Source organism: Euprymna scolopes, chromosome 31 (genome assembly GCF_053919585.1).
Source record: "Euprymna scolopes isolate OS-2025 chromosome 31, ASM5391958v1, whole genome shotgun sequence".
Lineage (NCBI taxonomy): Eukaryota > Metazoa > Mollusca > Cephalopoda > Sepiida > Sepiolidae > Euprymna > Euprymna scolopes.
This window is the reverse complement of record NC_136512.1, coordinates 11,206,360-11,226,109: the sequence shown is the minus strand read 5'-3', so window position 1 is coordinate 11,226,109 and position 19,750 is coordinate 11,206,360.

Genomic DNA, 19,750 nt, shown 5'->3' with positions numbered 1-19,750 from the left:
TCAATTGTTTTGTAGATATTAATAGTATTATTAATAATATTAATCCAAAAAATCTTATGAAACAAAAGCAATTTAAATGCAACTATCATTCTCATCTCGAGTGTTATTTTCTAAACGTTTTGGTCGTTTGAATCTCCGACCTTCTTCAACTGTATATTGGCAAATTATTTAGGACTATTATCCAGTCATGGCTATATTCAGTTAGTTATGGAAGAAGATTATCATAAACTATGCGTATCAGTCCGTGATTATCATAAACTATGCGTATCAGTCCGTGAATTTTTGAATGGAATCAAAATATTAGATTGTCCGAAATGTTCGTGTCGAATTATAAAAGACTAATCAAAAGTTGTTTGTCATTAAATATTTATTCAAATGCGAATACACAGCAGATTATAATGTTTCGTCTTTGTGATAGTTTTATTATTGTGTAATGTAGGTTGTTACTAGGGCTGCGACAACAGAATATTCTTTTCATTCTTTCAACTCTCGAGTATATATCCGACACAGTAAGACACAGCCAATCAACCGATAACCACATCAGTCTATATAAAAACATCTAAGATATTATCGGATACACACTCGAGAGTTAAAACAATAAAAAGAATATGCTGTTGTCAACGCCCTAGTTATTACTATCTAATACTTAACCCTTATCCTAGATTGGTTTCTAGGCTTTGATAAGTGGTGGCCTTTCAAAAACATTAATATCTCAGTGACTGTGCAGTGGAAGTTGTTGGTTTGTTGTTTTTGTTTTACGGCATATCAACCCTTTTTATTTAATGCCGAATCCAATTATTTTGAAGAACAATTTTTTAATAGAGTATATTTGTTTATTTTTTTTTTTTTAGTTGGTTTCTATTTAACCCATAGTTGGGACCCTTACAAGTACTACCAATCCGGGTCAGAGTTGACCTGGGAGCAATGGCAATTTAAGCGTGACTCCACACTCCCCAAAGCCCGCAAACTGAGGCCTCACCATCGGATATAGTTGAAGGTCATATCCAGGACCCAGCGAAAGTGGGGAGCTGGACTAAATGTAGAAATTGAGAAAGTCTGAAAGAAGGAAATTAAGAAAAGATGATTAAAAATGAGGAAAAAGATGAGCAATATATGAACAGAAAATGGCGGAGGAGCAACAACGATAGAAATGAAGACGGAATGAATAGTCCGATCTCATAAAAGAAAGACAAGAAGGGAAAATATAATGTTCCTATTTACAATGTCTCCCCACGGGACAGAGTTAGACACCAGGGTCGATTTGTTAATGTGGAGAAAAAGAACAAAACTAAAAATTGTATCAGTCTTGAAGGATTTCTCCTCCACTGACAGAGAACAAAAGATTAAAGTGCAGCATCTGAAGAACAGATACTACACTTTGATCTTGACCCGAAGGCCAGGTATTTATTTGCACCCCCACCGAGAAAAATTAGGCACAAAGCCGATTTTTAATATGAAGAGTGAAGTGGAAATGGGGACCAACTCCCCGGGGAGTAGGGGAGCTGGATAGTGACAATTGGTATGAAGGGTTGCCCCTACATTGACCAAGGTCTTATCTGTGGGGTCGCCCCGACATAGGGGTTTTGCTTGCAGTATCTGCCGGAACAGATACTACACTTTGATCTTGGCCCGAATGCCATAGGGGAAAATATAATGTTTCTGAATATTTGAGATAAGGATAATCATTCGTATTATCAAAATTTTTCGATCTACTGTTCTCATCTTGAGTGTTATTTTCTAAACTTTTCGGTCATTTTGATCTTCGATCTTCTTCGGCTGTATATTGGTAAATTATTTAAGACTATTAGCCAGTCATGGCTAACGGAACGATAGCATGCTATCCCCGATGGTAAATCAAGTGTTAGGTTCAAAATTTCGTGTAGATTCCCGAGTTGGTCAGAAAAAATTCCCGTTCGACAGAATACACCAGGAGCAGGTCGGAGGTTTTGTCGACCGGATGGTTGTGAAAATTACACTCAAGAAGATAACAGTTGTTCAAAGAATCCAAATAATACGAAGAAGAGAGAAAGAGGAAAACGTATAAGTGAGGAAAAGGCGAGAAAGAGAAAGAAAGAAAGAAAGAAAGAGAGATAGAGATAGAGAGGGTGATAGAAAGAAAGAAGGAGATAAAAAGAGAGAGAAGGAAAGGAAGAAGAAATATAGAACAAGAAAAAGAAAATAAAGACAAAAAGAGGATTATTCGCTGATAGAAAAGAAAAAAAGAAAAGGAGAAAGCGACATCCAAAGAAGAGATATATAGATACATGGAGGAATAAGTGACGAAAGTACAGAGAGGTATAGAGAAAGAGAGAGGGAACATTAGAGCAAGAGAAGTTATAAAAGAGATAGAAAAAGTTGAAAGACGAGGAAACTTATTAAAAAAGGAAAACATACAAATTGACAGACAAAGGGAAAAAAACAATAAAATAAAATTTAAAAAAATAGAAGAAAATAAAGCAAAAAAAAGCAAAATGAAATAAAATAAAAATAATGATATAGAAAGAAAAGAAAAGAAAATTCAGAATGAGAAAAAGAAAGAGAAAAGAAATAAAGGAGGAGAGATGAAATAAAGATAGAAAAGGATTACAGAACATAAACATTAAATATAAAATCCAAGGTATAAAAGAAAATATAGAGAATGTAAAACAAGATTACAACAGATAAAATATGAGAAAGAAAAGAGGAAAGAAAGAGAAAAAGAGAAAAAAAGGACATTAAAGATAAAAAAAGGAAAGAGACAGTGAATAAATGAAGAAAAGAAAAACAAAAAGGGAAATACGTGATGAGGGAAAGTAGAAAACAAAGGAAAAAAAAAAACATTAATGCGAGAGAAAAAAATGGACGACGGTGAATATGCCAACAGAGACACTAAATAAAAGAGATAAAAAAAAATAAAATAGTAAAAAAAACGAGGTATAAAAAAGAATGGAAAAATAAAAAAATGAATAAATAAATAAAAAAATGAAAAATGAAAACGAAAACTGAGAGAAAACTGAAAGAAAAAAAAACAATGAAGACGTATAGAAAACGAAGAAAAAAAGATCAGAAAGATAAAAATAAGGATAAATCGAAAAGCATCAAAGCGTAGAATAAGAGAAAGGCAAAAATAAAAGACAAGAGAAATATAAAATAAGTGAAATATTAAAGAGAAAAAAAAAGACGTAAAAAAAGAAGAAAATACATATCAAAGAAAAAAAGGAAGGAAACGAAAAAAAAAAAAACCCGAAAAAGTGTAAAGAAAGAAACAATAACAAATAATAAAGAAACTGAAAGAGAAATTAAGAGACAAATAACCCGATTCCTCTCGTTTCCATTTTTCTCTAATTTTATGTGTAAGAGAAAGAATCCAGTGGAATGGAAAATAATAAAAATCAATGATAAAACTATAGATGAAAAGGAAAGGAAATCTAAAGAAGGCGGCATCTTATCAAAGAAAATATTATGGAGTGAGAAAAAGGTAGGGGTTTCTCAAAACACACACACACACACACACACACACACACACACACACACAACAACAACAACAACAACAACAACAAAAACAACAAAAACAACAAAAATTAAAAAAAAGAAACATGGCAGATCCTTAACACTCAAAAAGACAGAAAATCAAATAAACGAGGGTTTCTGTTCGGTTCAATTTACGATAAGATGGTCATAGAATATCACAAAGTGCATTATGATTCACTGTCTCATGTTTCTCGTGTTCTGCTATGGAACGACACCATCTTGAAAGAGAAATTGTCGGTTATTGATGAGAAAAATAGGCCTTACGGTTCATTTAATTCTGCCATTTTATTCCCTCAACACTGTTATGTTTCAAGCCGCAATAGTACTACAGTTTGTAAAATATATATTAAACACATCATATGGTATAATTATGTTCTATGCCTTGCTAACAACTTTATATATATATATATATATATATATATATATATATATATATATATATATAACGACTTCATTTACTCACACACACACACACACACACACACACACACACACACACATATATATATATATATATATATATATATATATATATATATATATATTAATGGCTTGGCAATGCCACAGGGGATACAAATAAGCGAAATTCATCCCAAAGCAGCAAAATTGAAGCTGGCCTGCCAGGACATGTATAGATAGAGATAGAAATATATATATATATATATATATATATATATATATATATATATATATATATATATATATATATACTAGCAGTTCAGCCAGGCTTTGCTCGGGCCCTATGTACTGGCCCCAGCTTTATGTGCATATGTATATATATTAAACAGTTTGACACATAACCAGGTAATCTACATCTAAAATTTCAAGTCGTTAGACCCCAAATTGGCGAAGGAGTTTGATAGAGCCTGCAAACGTCAACTTCTTAAACTTTGACCTCTTGGCAGCAAAATTTTCTCCCAAAAACTGATTTAAAAACTTGCTGCAAGTCTGAATATTCTTTATGTAAAACTTAATATATTTAGACCCAAAATGGCTGAATAGTTTGCAAAAGATCTCAAAGGTCAAATCTTTTGAATTTTGACCTCCTTGGCAACCAAATTTTCGGCCAAAAACTGACTAAAAAGCTCGCCTATCTCTGTATACATTTTATGTAGAATTTCAAATTATTAGACCAGAAATTGGCTGAGTAATTTGGTAGAGATCGCAGAGGTCAATTTAAAAAAAAAATTGAACCCAAATTTTACTCTTTAACATTTGTTGTTTTGAGCTCAAATCAAAGAAAAAGTTATATCCGTGTCTAAGTAACCTACATCTAAAATTTCGAATGTTTAGATCCAAAATTGGCGGAGTAGTTTGGTAGAGATTTCAAAGGTCATATCGTTGCAGTTTGACCTTTTGACAGCCAAATGTCTGGCCAAAAACTGATTAAAAAGTTTTCCCAAATCACAATAACCCCTATGTAAAATCTCGAGTCTGTAGACGTAAAATTGACAGAGTAGTTTGGTAGGGAAATGTACACACACAGACAGACAATTTCACTTTTATAGATATATAGATAGATAGATTTATTTAACTACATATCTAAGGGCAAAACGCATATTATATTAAAAATAGTTTTACTCGTCTTTACGTTGTTTTTCGTTGTTTTGTCTGAAAGATGAACTGTTGAAAAAGCCGGCGGGCAATATAGCGACTCAATAAAACGCATCTGCGCATGTCAGTCGCAAACTACAATGTCGTTCTTTTATGTTACATGCGATCGCCTAGTGTTAACTTTTGTTCCATTTGGCAGTTGAAAGCAGAGCTAAAAAATATAAACAATTCTTATATAGGTGAATTATTAGCAATGTAATCATTTTTCATCTATTTATTCAATTTTTTAATTTTAATTTGTTTAAATCCAATTATTAGTGCATACCCACTAGTATATAAGCTGTGTAGTTGAGAATAATAGAGAATAATTGACCAACTTGAGAATGCTTGGGGATTAATACAAACGGATATGATATCATATGGCTCAAGGGGAAAGCGTAAGAGAAGATGGCCATACATGCAAAATGATACGAGCTGATAAAATATGATTTAACAGATTATTGGCTTTTCTCTGTCTCTATAACTGGTAAGTGCTTTGAAACGAAGATCAAGCCAAATAAACATCCTTTCTCTTCCATCGGGGATTTGGTCCGTTTGAAATTACGGATAAAACGCTTTGATCTTTGAACGATTTCAGAGATTTTCATATCGTATTCTTAATACGTATTCTCGCATACGTATGTCCCTCATCCCCCGCAAACTCTCTCTCTCTCTCTCTTTCTCTCTCTCTCTCTCTCTCTCTCTCTCTCTCTGTATATATATATATATATACATATATATTTTTAAGTCATCCACATACCGTACTGTTTCCTTGTATCACAACTCATCAGTATGTCTAGGCTAGCACATTTTCTCACCCGTTGATCGAACTTACAACCGTCGCGTGCTATTGTTATGAAACCATTGAGGAGATGAAAGAGGCTGTGATGAAGGTCATTGACACGCTCACGCAAGATGACTTCCATGGGGCTTTTCAGAAGCTGTTGGAACAGTAGAATAAGTGCATTGCAGCCGGAGAAGATTACTTCGAAGCGGACTAGAGTTTCATGGGTTTACCATCAATAAAAATGCGTAGACGCAATATATATATATATATATATATATATATATATATATATATATATATAGAGAGAGAGAGAGAGAGAGATGTACCTATATATATATATATATGCATATACATGTATATATATATATATATATATATATATATATATATATATATATCCTATTCCATTCCATATCCCGCATTCCCCGCAGTCCTTTATGTCTGAAGATTATCAGCATGTATGACACAAGGCTAAACCACAAAATGTAAACTATAGTATCCTATAAAGAATAATTATTTACATTGGATACCTAAGAGAAGCAAATCACACTTTACTGTATTTTATTTAGAGAAAGCGATATTTTAAAATACTGGCATGTATAAAAAATATGGTTTTACTAAGTATTAACTTTTTGTGTTATATTTGGGAGGGTCACAACACTTCCCTGCAAGAACTGCAAATCAATGTGACTCTTTCTCCAGATTTTCCTGTCTTCCATCAGTTGCTCTAGAACATCGGGATCATATTTGGCGTCATGTACAATTTGCTGGATGCACGTGAATCTCAATCATCCTATGCTCGTGTGCATGTAGCGTGGAGTCCACAAACTACATTTCTCATCATTTAGCTGATTGTAGCATGCGGGTGTACGTGCTATCTAGCTTTCTTTCAAATCTTCATCGTGACAGCAACAAGATCAAGCTGGAGAGTGGAGCAAGGCAATGTGACTGCCTAAACTCTTTACAAGTTGTCTCCAGGATGCGATAATCAGCCGAATTAAGTGCGAGGGCAGGGGATTCAACATCAATGGCGAACACCTGTCACATCTCATCTTTGGTGATGATGTAGTACTGATGGCACTCTCTCCTCAGGAACTAAATGACATTCTAAACGACATCCACTCTAAGAACAAACCAGTTGGCCTCAACTGCATCTTGGGAAGACCAAGGTGATGGTAAAACAGCACGCTGTCAAGTCACCAATAATTATTGATGAACGGACCGTTGAGGAAGTTAAAATTTCCATCTATTTAGGAAAGAAAATTAGAAAAAGATGGAGATCTCATCCCTGAGATAAAGAGAAGGATAGCATTGGGATGAGCAGCCTTTGGGAAACTGGAGAATATCATGAGGAGCTGAAAAGCAAATACGTCAATCAAAGGTACGATCTTCAATGAATATATACTACCTGTGATGATCTACGATAGTGAAATATGGACCCTGACAACTCGCCAAAGTGAAATCTTGGCAGTGGCACAAAGGAAGATGGAGAGGATAACGTTAGGCGTTACTCTACGAGGCAGAAAGACAAACATCCGAATCCGCCAACAAACAAAAGTTATTGACATCAATGTTGTCATTTTGTCCGGATGTTTTGATGGCAGCCATCAAAACATTCGGACAACAGTACAACACATCTAGACAATATAACAACAGATGGTCCACCAGGACAACGGAATGGACACCTCGTGAACAGAAGAAGCCAAAAAGAAAACTAAGAAAGAGTTGGAGGGACGACCTGATGCAACACATGGGTCCCACATGGCTGCGGATAGCTCGGGACGAAGATATATGGCTATAGTCCAGGGAGGGGTTCCCCATTGAATGATAAATAATCTGTCCACCTTGTAAAACATTGGCAATAAAGACTCGTCTAGCTACAACCACTTTCAATAATTTACTCCACTTTTTACCGTTATCTAAAACTAAATGCAGATTCCACAAACAAAGTTTCTTGCCTTCAGTTTCCGGTTCATAGAACCCTGTATCGCGGGGCTGCTTTCTAGCTTACTGCTATATGGTAGCTTTGTATTCAATCTAAATAACTAGCGATTATTAAACTGTTGTCTCTCCGACAACCTGACGTTCATTTATTCTTATCCTCAAGTGACCTAAAGGTAGCAATTATCGGTTACTTCTTTGTAAAAAAAAAAAAAAATCAATTCTCAGTTGACTGGGAGAGAAAGAGAGATCGATAATCACTATTTAATGATATTGTATTAACCGGTTTTAAAGATAATCTTCACATATTGCGTTCTTTGAACGAACTGCTGTCTTATTTCGCACACTCTCTCTTTAAGTCATGTGACATCATATCCGTTTCTATTAATTTCCACAATCGTAACCTCAAGGTAAGCCAGTTGACCCCGGTTGACCTTTTAATGTTTTCAACTAATCATATTATCCGTATTGTTTTGGCTTCTTCGCAATACTATTCTCATCTTGAGTTTTATTTTTGCAGCGTTTCGGTCGATGTAATTTGAGAGATTTTCATTTGAACCCAGGAATCTTTCAGTCGACCTCTGGAATGTGCACAGAATTTCGAGCAGAACCCGTTATTTAATCCATGGAGGTAGCATGCTCTCGTTCTGTCAGCCATAACTGCTTAGAAGTTATAAGTAATTCGTAATTGTATTTTTTTAGTGTCGCTTGAATTAAACATTTAAGGTTCAGAAGTGTAACTTTAAAACAGAATTTATCAAGTAATTTATCCATTACGCCAAGAGAACTTGCGAAATTCCGTCCAAATTCGCAGGTTCGACAGACAGATTCCCGAGTTCAACAGTAAGATTCCCAAGTTTGATAAGATAGACCTGAAGAAGGTCGACGGTTTCATATACAATTAAAATTTACTTAGGATTTTTATCCAGTCGTGGCTGACGGAATGAGAGCATGCTACCTCCGAAGATCAAATACACGATCCTGTTTGAAATTCCGTGCAGATTCCCTAGTTTGACGGAAATAATATCAAGTTTGACAAAATACACCTGAAGAAGGTCGGAGGTTTCATCGATTGAAACGTTGTGAAAATAAAACGCAAAATGAGAACAATAGTCGGAAGGATCAAAATAATACAAATAATAAATCCCCAACTCCAAAAATTCAGAAACCATGTTATATATTATATTATATATTATATCATATATATAACCATGTTATATATTATATTATATATTATATTATATATATAACCATGTTATATATTATATTATATATTATATCATATATATAACCATGTTATATATTATATTATATGTCATATTATATATATAACCATGTTATATATTATATTATATATTACATTATATATATAACCATGTTATATATTATCGCTATATAAATAAAATAAACTCATTTTTTCCCGTCGGATTTTGACCTTAATAGGATTAAAAATCAAGATATTTCATGCAAATATAATATGCACAAACGGCAGAACAATATCTGAGGTGTGTTATAGGCTTATTATTTCTCAAATTCCTCGATAATCTTAGATTTCTATACTTTTTCTGCTGAGAATTCACGGCCAAAATCGGTTAAGATGAATGGAAGTGGTAAAATATTTTCTCTCTAATAAATTCCTCCTCCCCCTGCCACCACTTAACACCGTTTGGGGATCGTTCACAAGGAACAGTTGAGAAGAGAACACCGGTTTGGCTTCGTAGTTCTTTCACGTGAAGTTATTTAAAATCACTAAACTAAGCTGCAGTGCTCTGTGGCGTAGTGGTTAGCGTGCTGGACAATTCGCATTATATTTTCACGTTCGCGCCGACCTACCGTAGTCGTTTTTTTTCCTAAACAACTGGAATGGACTTTTCTTGGTGGCCGAACTGTTAACGTTGCAGATGTTTTTTTTTTTTTCACACTTTATTTTCCTACTTTTACTCATGACTCCGGGTTTGATCCTTCCTACTTACCTACCATAACATTTTTTAAAACTCCCCCCATCCCGGAAACAAACACTCGGGCAACGCCGGGTACCCCCGCTAGTATTATATATTATATTATATATATAACCAGGTAATATTTTATATATTATATATAACCATGTCATATGTTATATTATATATTATATTATATATTATATTATATATTATATCATATATATATAACCATATTATGTATTATATTATATATTATATAATATATTATATTATATATTATATATTATATTATATATTATATAATATATTATATATTATATTATATATTATATATAACCATATTATATATTATATATTATATTATATATTATATTATATATAACCATATTATGTATTATATATTATATTATATATTATATTATATATATAACCATATTATATATTATATTATATATTATATTATATATTATATTATATATTATAATATATAATATATAACCATATTATATATTATAATATATAATATAATATATAACCATATTATATATTATATATCATATTATATATTATATTATATATTATATTATATATTATATTATATAATATATAACCATATTATATATTATTATATATAATATAATATATAACCATATTATATATTATATATTATATTATATATTATATTATATTATATATTATATTATATTATATATATAACCATGTTATATACTGGTTGATTTACTCATTTATATCTAAGAATGCTAACGTGTGTTGGTCTTTCCACGAGGTAACCGTTTTGTTATACAACAGAGAGAATATATTTTCGATTGTTAACATAAGACAAAGAATTAGCATTCAGGTTAAATCTGAACGCAAATCAATGCCTACCCTCCTGCAATCAATTAATAAAGCTAGGTCGTTTTGACTGCGGGGTTGCGCTTAGCACTAAGAGCACTTGCCGAGCCACGATATTAACAAAGTCGATTGATTACAACAACTGGGCCAGAACTCGAAGATCAATAATTGATTAACTGCACTGGTTGAATTGAACAAAAATATTGATTTTTTTCATCCGACTGTCTGCAACATCAGTGCACGTAGAGGTAGATACACGGTAATCAGTGCGAACACTCGTCCTAGGGAACATCGTTCAAGTTCTGTTAACTCTTTTCCGGTTCACTTGCACTAATCTATCTATTATTATACGAATTAGTTAGTCACGGTATCTAATTTTTACGTTATGACGTCATTTCCGCTTAACTCTTCAAACTTAACATCTAAGGCTTAAAAACTATGTGTTTTGGTTTCGATTCTAGTTAATGGCATCCAAGTCATATATATATATATATATATATATATATATATATATATATTATATGTATATATATATATATATATGTATATATATATATATATATATATATATATATATATAGTAAAAAATGTGTTGAAATTCAAACACTTACATTTTTCTTATATAACTCTTATTTATTTCATTTGGGATCTCTTCATTGCAGCCGTTTCGTTCATGGGATGGCAATTCTATAGGTTCATGCTTTCAAAGAAATTTTCTTTCTCATCAACTCGTCATGTTACATGATAAGGGCTGTCCCCTGTTCATGTAAGTATAAAAATAGAGAGATTAGTTAAAATGAAAATAAGAGAAAGCAGAAATCGAACCCTGGACATAAGTTTTAAAGAACAATAGGTTTAAATGGAATGTCCAGTAAATTGTTAATTCGGATGAAATAAATAATAAATAAACTATTCAATTGTTAAAAGAATGTGGATAATAAAATATGGGTTAAATAAATTAGATATGTAGGTTAAATTCCTTTGTGGAAACAACACAAGAAAAATAGGTTATTGGGAAATCAATGTCGGAAACGTGCAAAGTCGCGCATGTTGAAACACGTGAATTTTGCTCACGTGGCCGGGATGCATGGATTTCTCAATATAGCAAGTGGGAGTTAGTTGGTCGGGGGAGAGTCGGAGAGACAGTCAGGAGAGACAGTCAGGGGAGACGGTTAGTGAGAAAACTCAGAGACAGGCGGACGTCTGAAGCGAGACGTCACTTCAGAAACTAAAATGTGAAACTTTGAGATCTTAATGAGGAAATCCCGACCGGTCGTAAGAAAATAAATTATCATGTGTTTTGGATAAAGCTCATCTTTGTGTTTGTGATTTCTACAAAAAGGTAAATTGTATTGTTATTATATGTCTGTGTTATAAAATGTCATTACAACAACATCTCTCTCTCTCTCTAAGATACAACATCATATGTAATAAGACAAGAACTCTCACTAAGACACATATCATTACTAATAAGAACTCACGTAACATACGCGCACAAGTGGTATCGTCTAATACTAATAATAATAACTATATAACAGTCAGATATGATTTCTAATCGAAGTTACCAACTAAAAGTTAATTTTGTACATGATAAACCTGGTGCGTTCGTTTGGAGAAAAGAAGTTTCATCCCCACGTTGCTACAGGTCGGCCATCTTGGGTATCTTGCAAATCAAAATTCTTGTTTTAAACCTTATTTTCGTATATCTTATTTTTTTGTTTTAGTCTAAATTTCCAATTTTTTGTCTATTATTTATTTTTTTCGTATGTTTTTTTTAATCATTTTTGTTACTACATTAATTCCTATTTATTCTAATATTCTTATATATATATATATATATATATATATATATATATATATATATATATATATATATATAAACTCAATTAAATACTGTAAATGAAAATTTACTGAAATTTATTGTTCGACAGGATACTCAAAAAGAAATATTAAGGAAAGCTTAACAACAATAGGTGGAATGTTATATGTTTTGATTTTGGATTTTAACTGATAGCATTAAAGTCATATTCTTTATTTTTAAAATTATCACTATTATATATTGGTAAAATATGATACTCAATTGAGTTGTGGCTCTATAATAATAAATACAGAATCTGCATGAATTAAAATATCATATTTAAGCGTATCTTACAACTGGGCAATTTCGGGGCACTACTTTATATTGGGCACAATATAATAATCAATAGAGAATTGGGTCTATAAATACGAATTCTGCATGCATTAAAATATCATATTTAAGCAAATCTTTAATTGAGTAACCCTGGGCAGTCTTCTAGTATCTGCATAAACGCTAGCGATCTTCATGGATTCACTTGCACTAGTCTATCTATTATTATTGCACTAATCTATCGATTATTATACCAAAAGACTGGATTTGTTCGTCACGGTTTCTAATTTTAACATCATGACGTCATTTTTAGCAAACTTTTCAAACTTAACATCTAAGGCTGCAACGCACTATGTTTTGATTTCGATTCGCACTGATGGCAACCAAGTCATATTTTTTAAAACTTTTTAAATCACTATTATACATTGGGCACAATATAATAATCAATAAGGAATTGGCTCTATAATGATAATTACGAAATCTGCATGAATTAAAATATATTTAAGTAAATATTTTACGACCGAAGCAGTTGTTCTGAGACAATTTAGGAGATGAAAGGGGCTGTGACCTGAATCATTGACACGCTCACACAAGAGGACTCCATGGGGGCCTTCCATGTTGGAACGACACAATAATGCATTACAGCCGGAGGAGATTACTTCAAAAGGTAATAGAGTTTCATGTATGTACTATCAAGTGTCCATATGAGAAAGTCTTGAAACTTATTGAAGGCACCTCAGAATAGTACGTTAAGGTTATTTCGTGTTCGTATCTGCGTTATCAACCTCTACTATTTTTTTTTAGATTAGATGGTCCGATCGCCGAATATATAAGGCAAAAATTATTCTCACATATTTCATTTGATGCGTCGTTTTATTGAACGTGAAACTTCGACTAAAATGCACTTTATTGGCCTTCAGACTAGAGTAAAGTGTAGTATCTGCTACACTGTAGTTAATTTGTCCTTAGTCAATATAGGAGAAACCCCTTTATACTAAGGCACTTTTTTATTTTAACCTACTTCAAATTTGATAGTATTCGAAATTGCGCAGATCAAATATGATTCGAAATTGTTTAAATTAAATAGTATACTTTACTGACACTGATTATTTCGGTTTTATATGACAGGAGATTGTATTAAGGAAAAGAATAATTCGTTTTAATATACAAATTTAATAACTATGTGATATATATATATATATATATATATATATATATATATATATATATATATATATATATATATATATAGTAATTGTCTAGAACAATTCGTAGTTGGTTTTTGTTTATGTTAAACCTATGTTGTTATTCAAGGTTTTCTCTCTCTATCAGAGGTGTCCAAATTGCATTCAGCTCTATGCTTGGTTTGCTCAGTAGGTTGTTATGTCCGAGCATGTGAGCTGTTTCTTTAAGTTTTCTCACTTTCCAGTGGGTCTCTCTTTTTATTATTTTTACTTCATCCCATAGGGGTCGATGGTCCCCCCTCTCCATCCAGATATGGTTGGCTATACCGTTTTTCCGTCTCCCCTTTAGTTACCGCTTTCGGTGTTCTTCCACCCTTACTTTAAGGGGGTGGCATGTTTCACCCTGATAAACCTTTCTGCAACTGCATGGGATGGAGTATATGCAGTTTTTGGTCATGTTCTCCTCCATGCGGGGCTTCACTCGTACCAGGTGTCGTCTGAGTGTTGACTCGCTCTTGAATACCGTCCTGATGTTGTAGGGGGCAAATATTCTCTGAATCTTTTCGGAGATGCCTCGTATGTATGGTAGGCAGACCCTGGATGTCTTCCTGATGGGGCCAGAGTATGAAGGTGTCATCAACGTATCTTAGCGTCATTTCCGGTAAGCAAGTTCTGTTTTCCGGTCAGTCTGGGCCTAAAACTCAGAGGGAGAATATTGTTGCACAATTTATTCTGTTGTTGAACGGACTTCCCAATCAGCTAACGTACTTTTCTGTTTATAGATTCACTTTTCTGAGTCTTCTCGTTATTCCGTTCAACATTTACACCACAACAGGTCTCTAACAAGCTATTCTGTCAATTTTAGTCTACACACTGGACACTTGACAGATAGAGGATTTGGACATGTGGAATAAATTCGATTTGGTACTTAGCCGGTAAAAATTGCTGCTAGGTTGTCAAAATTGACAAATAAGAAATCTGAAAGCGTAATTCGACTTAATGTGTATCCCCTACGCATGCACAAATATACATTTATATGTTTAACTACGTTAATTTTTTAAGTTTTGATGGCCATATGACCTTATGTCATATAGCAGTGAATACCACTGGAGAAGGACATATTTTGGTTTCGATAGCACGTAAATCATATCTTCTTAAGCTTTTGACATCACTACTATATATTAGGTACAATATAATATTCAATAGAGGATTGGTTCTATTATAATAAATACGAAATCTGCCTAAATTAAAATATCATATTTAAAGTTTTTTTTACGCCCGGGCAACATTGGGCGGCCTGCTAGTTAAACAATAAAGTCAAGAAGAGAGAAACAGAAAAATGTGAATGAGCAGGAAGCAAGAATAAAAAAAAAGAGAAAGAGGGGGAAAAGACGAAAAACAGTCGGTGTGAATAATAGAGGGGGATTGAGAAAGAAAAACAAAGTCAGAAATGAAACAGAAGTAAATTCAAAAAGGATGATTTTATGCTAGATAGGTTAAGAGAGAGATAACTAGTTAAGATCAAAGTGTAGTATGTGTTTTTAATGTGTGTTATCAAGGCCCAGGAGCCACTCGGGGATAAGAGTTATTGTGTGTACACTAATTAGTGGGATAGTATCGTAGTAATAGTTAGTATTGGGGATTTGATAGGTGTCATTACTTAAGGGAGCGGTTCATCAGAAATTTGTTTGTGTTGGACTTGAAGACATCCAAGTTGAATTCGGGGGGGGGGACAGGCAAGCGGCAGAGAGTTCCACAGCCGTGCACTTCTGAGAAAGAAGCTTTGTTCATGGAATCTACGTTTTGATTTAGGCACGGATAAAGAGTGGGGAAAATTATTGACAGTGGTTTCAGCTAGTCGGGTGTTTTTCGTGAAAGATTGGCGGGGGGGGGGCAGAGAATGGAGCTCAGACGAGCACTTGCCATGGAAATAACGATAAAACAGAGACAGGTTCGCAACGTCTCTTCTGTGGGAGAGAGGTTGGAGGGAAGAGAAAAGGGCATCCCCCACAAAGCCACGAAGTCTATTTTGTACTCTGTCAAGGCAGGATAGACTGTTTTTAGCAGCTCCTACTCAGATGTGGCAGCAGTACTCCATCCTTGGACGTACTTGGCTTTTATACAGATAGAGAATTGCATCATTAGTAAGATATCTTCTGGAGCGGTAGAAGGATCCCACCATTTTCCGAGCGACCTTGGCCACAGACTTGATGTATGTGTTCCATTTCAGATCAGGAGTAAAGGTCGAACCCAGAAGCTTATCAAAACATGAGGTCTCCCCTAGACGAGAACGAGAGCCATCGTCCCCATATGTTCCGAAACGGCTGAGCTTATCTTTTCCAAATGTTACACAAAGCTAATTTATCTGTCTAGCACTGTTCTTAAATATGTTTTGTACAGAAATCCATCCGACAAGTATCGAAAATCGAAAAAAATCTGATCTTAAAAGTACATTTTCTGTATTATAGATAATAAAAATTTAGAGGAGAATATTTTACGTAACACCGGCCAAGGGAATAATAAAATATCAGCAAATCATTTCTTCTTCTTAAAAAAAAACAGCTTTATTTTAATGTGGATATATAATTTAGTGGTACAACATTCGCCTATCGATCGAATAATCTCCTGTTCAAGCCCGAGTATACCTCACGATTTTATTTAAATTTTTTTTCTATTAATGAGTTCGATTTATAATAAAAGACGTACCATTTAAAATCGCCGCAAATCATTTCTTCGTGTGAATATTCTAAAACTAAACAGTAATCAGGCGTAATTTTTCCAGCGCATTCATTGTCAAGCCTAAATATCAGCTGACGTGATATTGTAAACAAACACTGACGGAATTTGATGAACGACATTTTCATTATTATTTTTAATTAATTAATTTATTTTTTTGTTTTGCAAATTAGTTCACCCGGCAAATTATTCCTCGAATGTATAATAATCAATAGAAGATTGATTATATAATAATACATACGCAATCTGCATAAATTAAAATATCATGTTTAAGCGTATTGTGTTTTATAGAACACTCTGAGCTCTATGCATCGATTGTCAGGATTTCACCAAAAATATAATTTATTATGTTAAGAATTATGTTTTGATAATTTAGTTAGATAGGAATTTTAACACGTACCAACATTCTTTCAGAAACTATTAAAAATAGAATTATGTTTATAATTGTGAATTTTGACTGAAAAAGAAATAGATTAAATATTAGGTTAGACCTGACAGCATACGTATGATTTAGCATATGACGTAATGAGTCAGCTGATCAGGATTATTTTTAAGTTAGTTAGATTGGAGAGAGTTAGCATCCGAGATTGGAGACGAATGGACGCGCACAACCAAAGAGATGGGGGTAGGAAGAAAGCGTTCGCAAGCCTTCGAGGATTTGGGACTTATCTGGACTGAAACAAGAGAAAAACTGTATATATTTTGTGTTATCTGTTCCGAGAGAATGCTCCTTTGTTGCAGCCATCTGGATGATCCAACACATGAACCATCAGACTGAAACAAGGTTAGTCTCAAATTAAGGTACTGTGAATTGTCTTTGTATTACAACCTGCCCACTCAACAACATAACAGACGTTCAGCTAGGCCACGTATATATGATTCAAACGAGTATATACACATCGCGAACAATTTGGGTTCAATTAGTGAAGAACCACTATAGACATTTAGTGACACGTACACACGTTCAGATGCACTCTTCGTCACAAGTACATATCTCTGTATGCAGGTTGGTACCCCATTACGAAACAATTGTACGACCAGGTAATGCTGGGCGGCCAGGTAGTACCGATATAAACGTCTAACTTTGAAAATTTTAAGAGATCAGTAAATAGATATAAAAAAACAATCAGTATGTGCGTGGAAAAGAGAGAAAGAGAGAGGGGTTGAGAATTAGAGATGAGGAGAGAAGGAGAGAGAGAGAGAGAGAGAGGGAGAGAGAGAGGAATCCTAATAATGATTGGAAAAAGAGTAATAAAAACGAAAAACATAAAAAAAACTATGAGTGTGTATGGGGGGGGGGGAGGAGTTTTGTGTACGCGTAAAAACGGAAATCAACAAAACGAAAACAGAGTAAACGAAATTTTAAATAAATTAGCATAATAAAACAAATAAAATAGAAGAAAAAACAACAACAACACAACAATAACAAAGAAGGAAAAAGTCCGAACAAAAAAAACAAAAAAACCCTGATTATTAACCGGTTCTGTAACCGCTTTGAAAGGTACTAAAAATAGGTTAATTTAATTTCCAACGACAACGAACAAGCCATATTTCTCGTCGTCAGTTTCTTCGAGATGGTCATATTTACGTCAATCGCAGGGAAATGTGATTCGGCCAACACTTTATAAACAACATTCTGACATTTAAATACGGCAGCCATCGTCGGCGAGAGAGACAAGATAGGATAATCCATACAAACGATGTTATTTGAAATAATTTTTCTTTTACGATGTGGCTGTTCTTGTATTGGTAATTAATTTAACACAGTTTTAAGACACACACGCATACACACACATATACACAACCCCCCCCCCACATATATATATATATATATATATATATATATATATAGAGAGAGAGAGAGAGAGAGAGAGAGAGTCATAGAGAGAGAGAGTGAGTGTGTGTATGAGAGAGAAAGAGAGAGAGAGGGAGAGAGAGAGAGAGAGGGACAGACAAATCCAAATACTAGCACCATCACGCAAAGAAAAGGTTTCTACAATTTAGCAAAATATAAATACAGATCCTGGGTAATCAATCTATATGTCTTTAACCGTCTCTCCTCATATAATTTCAACAAAATAAATAAAATCAAATGTAAAAAAATTGAACATGCATTCTTCCATTACGCTTGAATATTATGTTGAAAACAAAACTTGGTACAAAATTTTTCACCAAATAATATATTACATAAAATATTTAATAAAAATACATTAAAATTAAGTTATAGCTGTAGTGATAACTTAGAAAGGATTATAAAAAAGCATAATGGAAGAATTTTAAAGACGACTAATAGAGAAGGTGAAAATACTAGTACAAACACTGCGGTGAATAAATGTAACTGTAAAAAGCCTGAGGAATGCCCAATAAAAAATGAATGTCTGACCTCATCGGTGGTATACCAAGCTAGGATATTCTCGGTGGAGAACCCAAGGGACGAAAGATTCTACATAGGGAGTACCCAAATGACTTTCAAAAATAGATTCTATGGATATACACGCTCGATGAGTAATCAAACATATGAAAAGGACACTTCTTTATCGTTATATTACTGGAAATTAGTTAGAGAAAATAAAACACCTAGTATAGAATGGAAGATTATTAGGAGGGCACATTACTTGCCACTCATTGAACTCACCATGTCTATTATGCTTATCAGAAAAACTTGAGATAACTAGGTTTAAAGACAGAGAAAAATTATTGAATAGTAAACAAGAAACTGCTATATCCTGCAAACATTTAAGAATACACGCACTTAAAGAACTCTGAATTAGTAGACAAGAACAACTATAAGTACAACTAATCCCCATCAAATAACCCCCCACAAAGAGGATAAGTGAGGTCGCAACTATGATCATACCCATATGGGTTACGTAAGTCGCTTAATATTCTACTTCATCGAGCAGTTATGGTATTACTAACCGAAATAAGTACCTGTATGAAGGTATATTTGAACCAAATGAGTAATAGATTGTTTTGAGTGAAGCTCGGAATAATGTATGCATATGGATATTTTTGGGTGTGTGCATGTATGGATATAAGATCTTTATATACCCGGGTAGGAAAAGTAATTTATTAA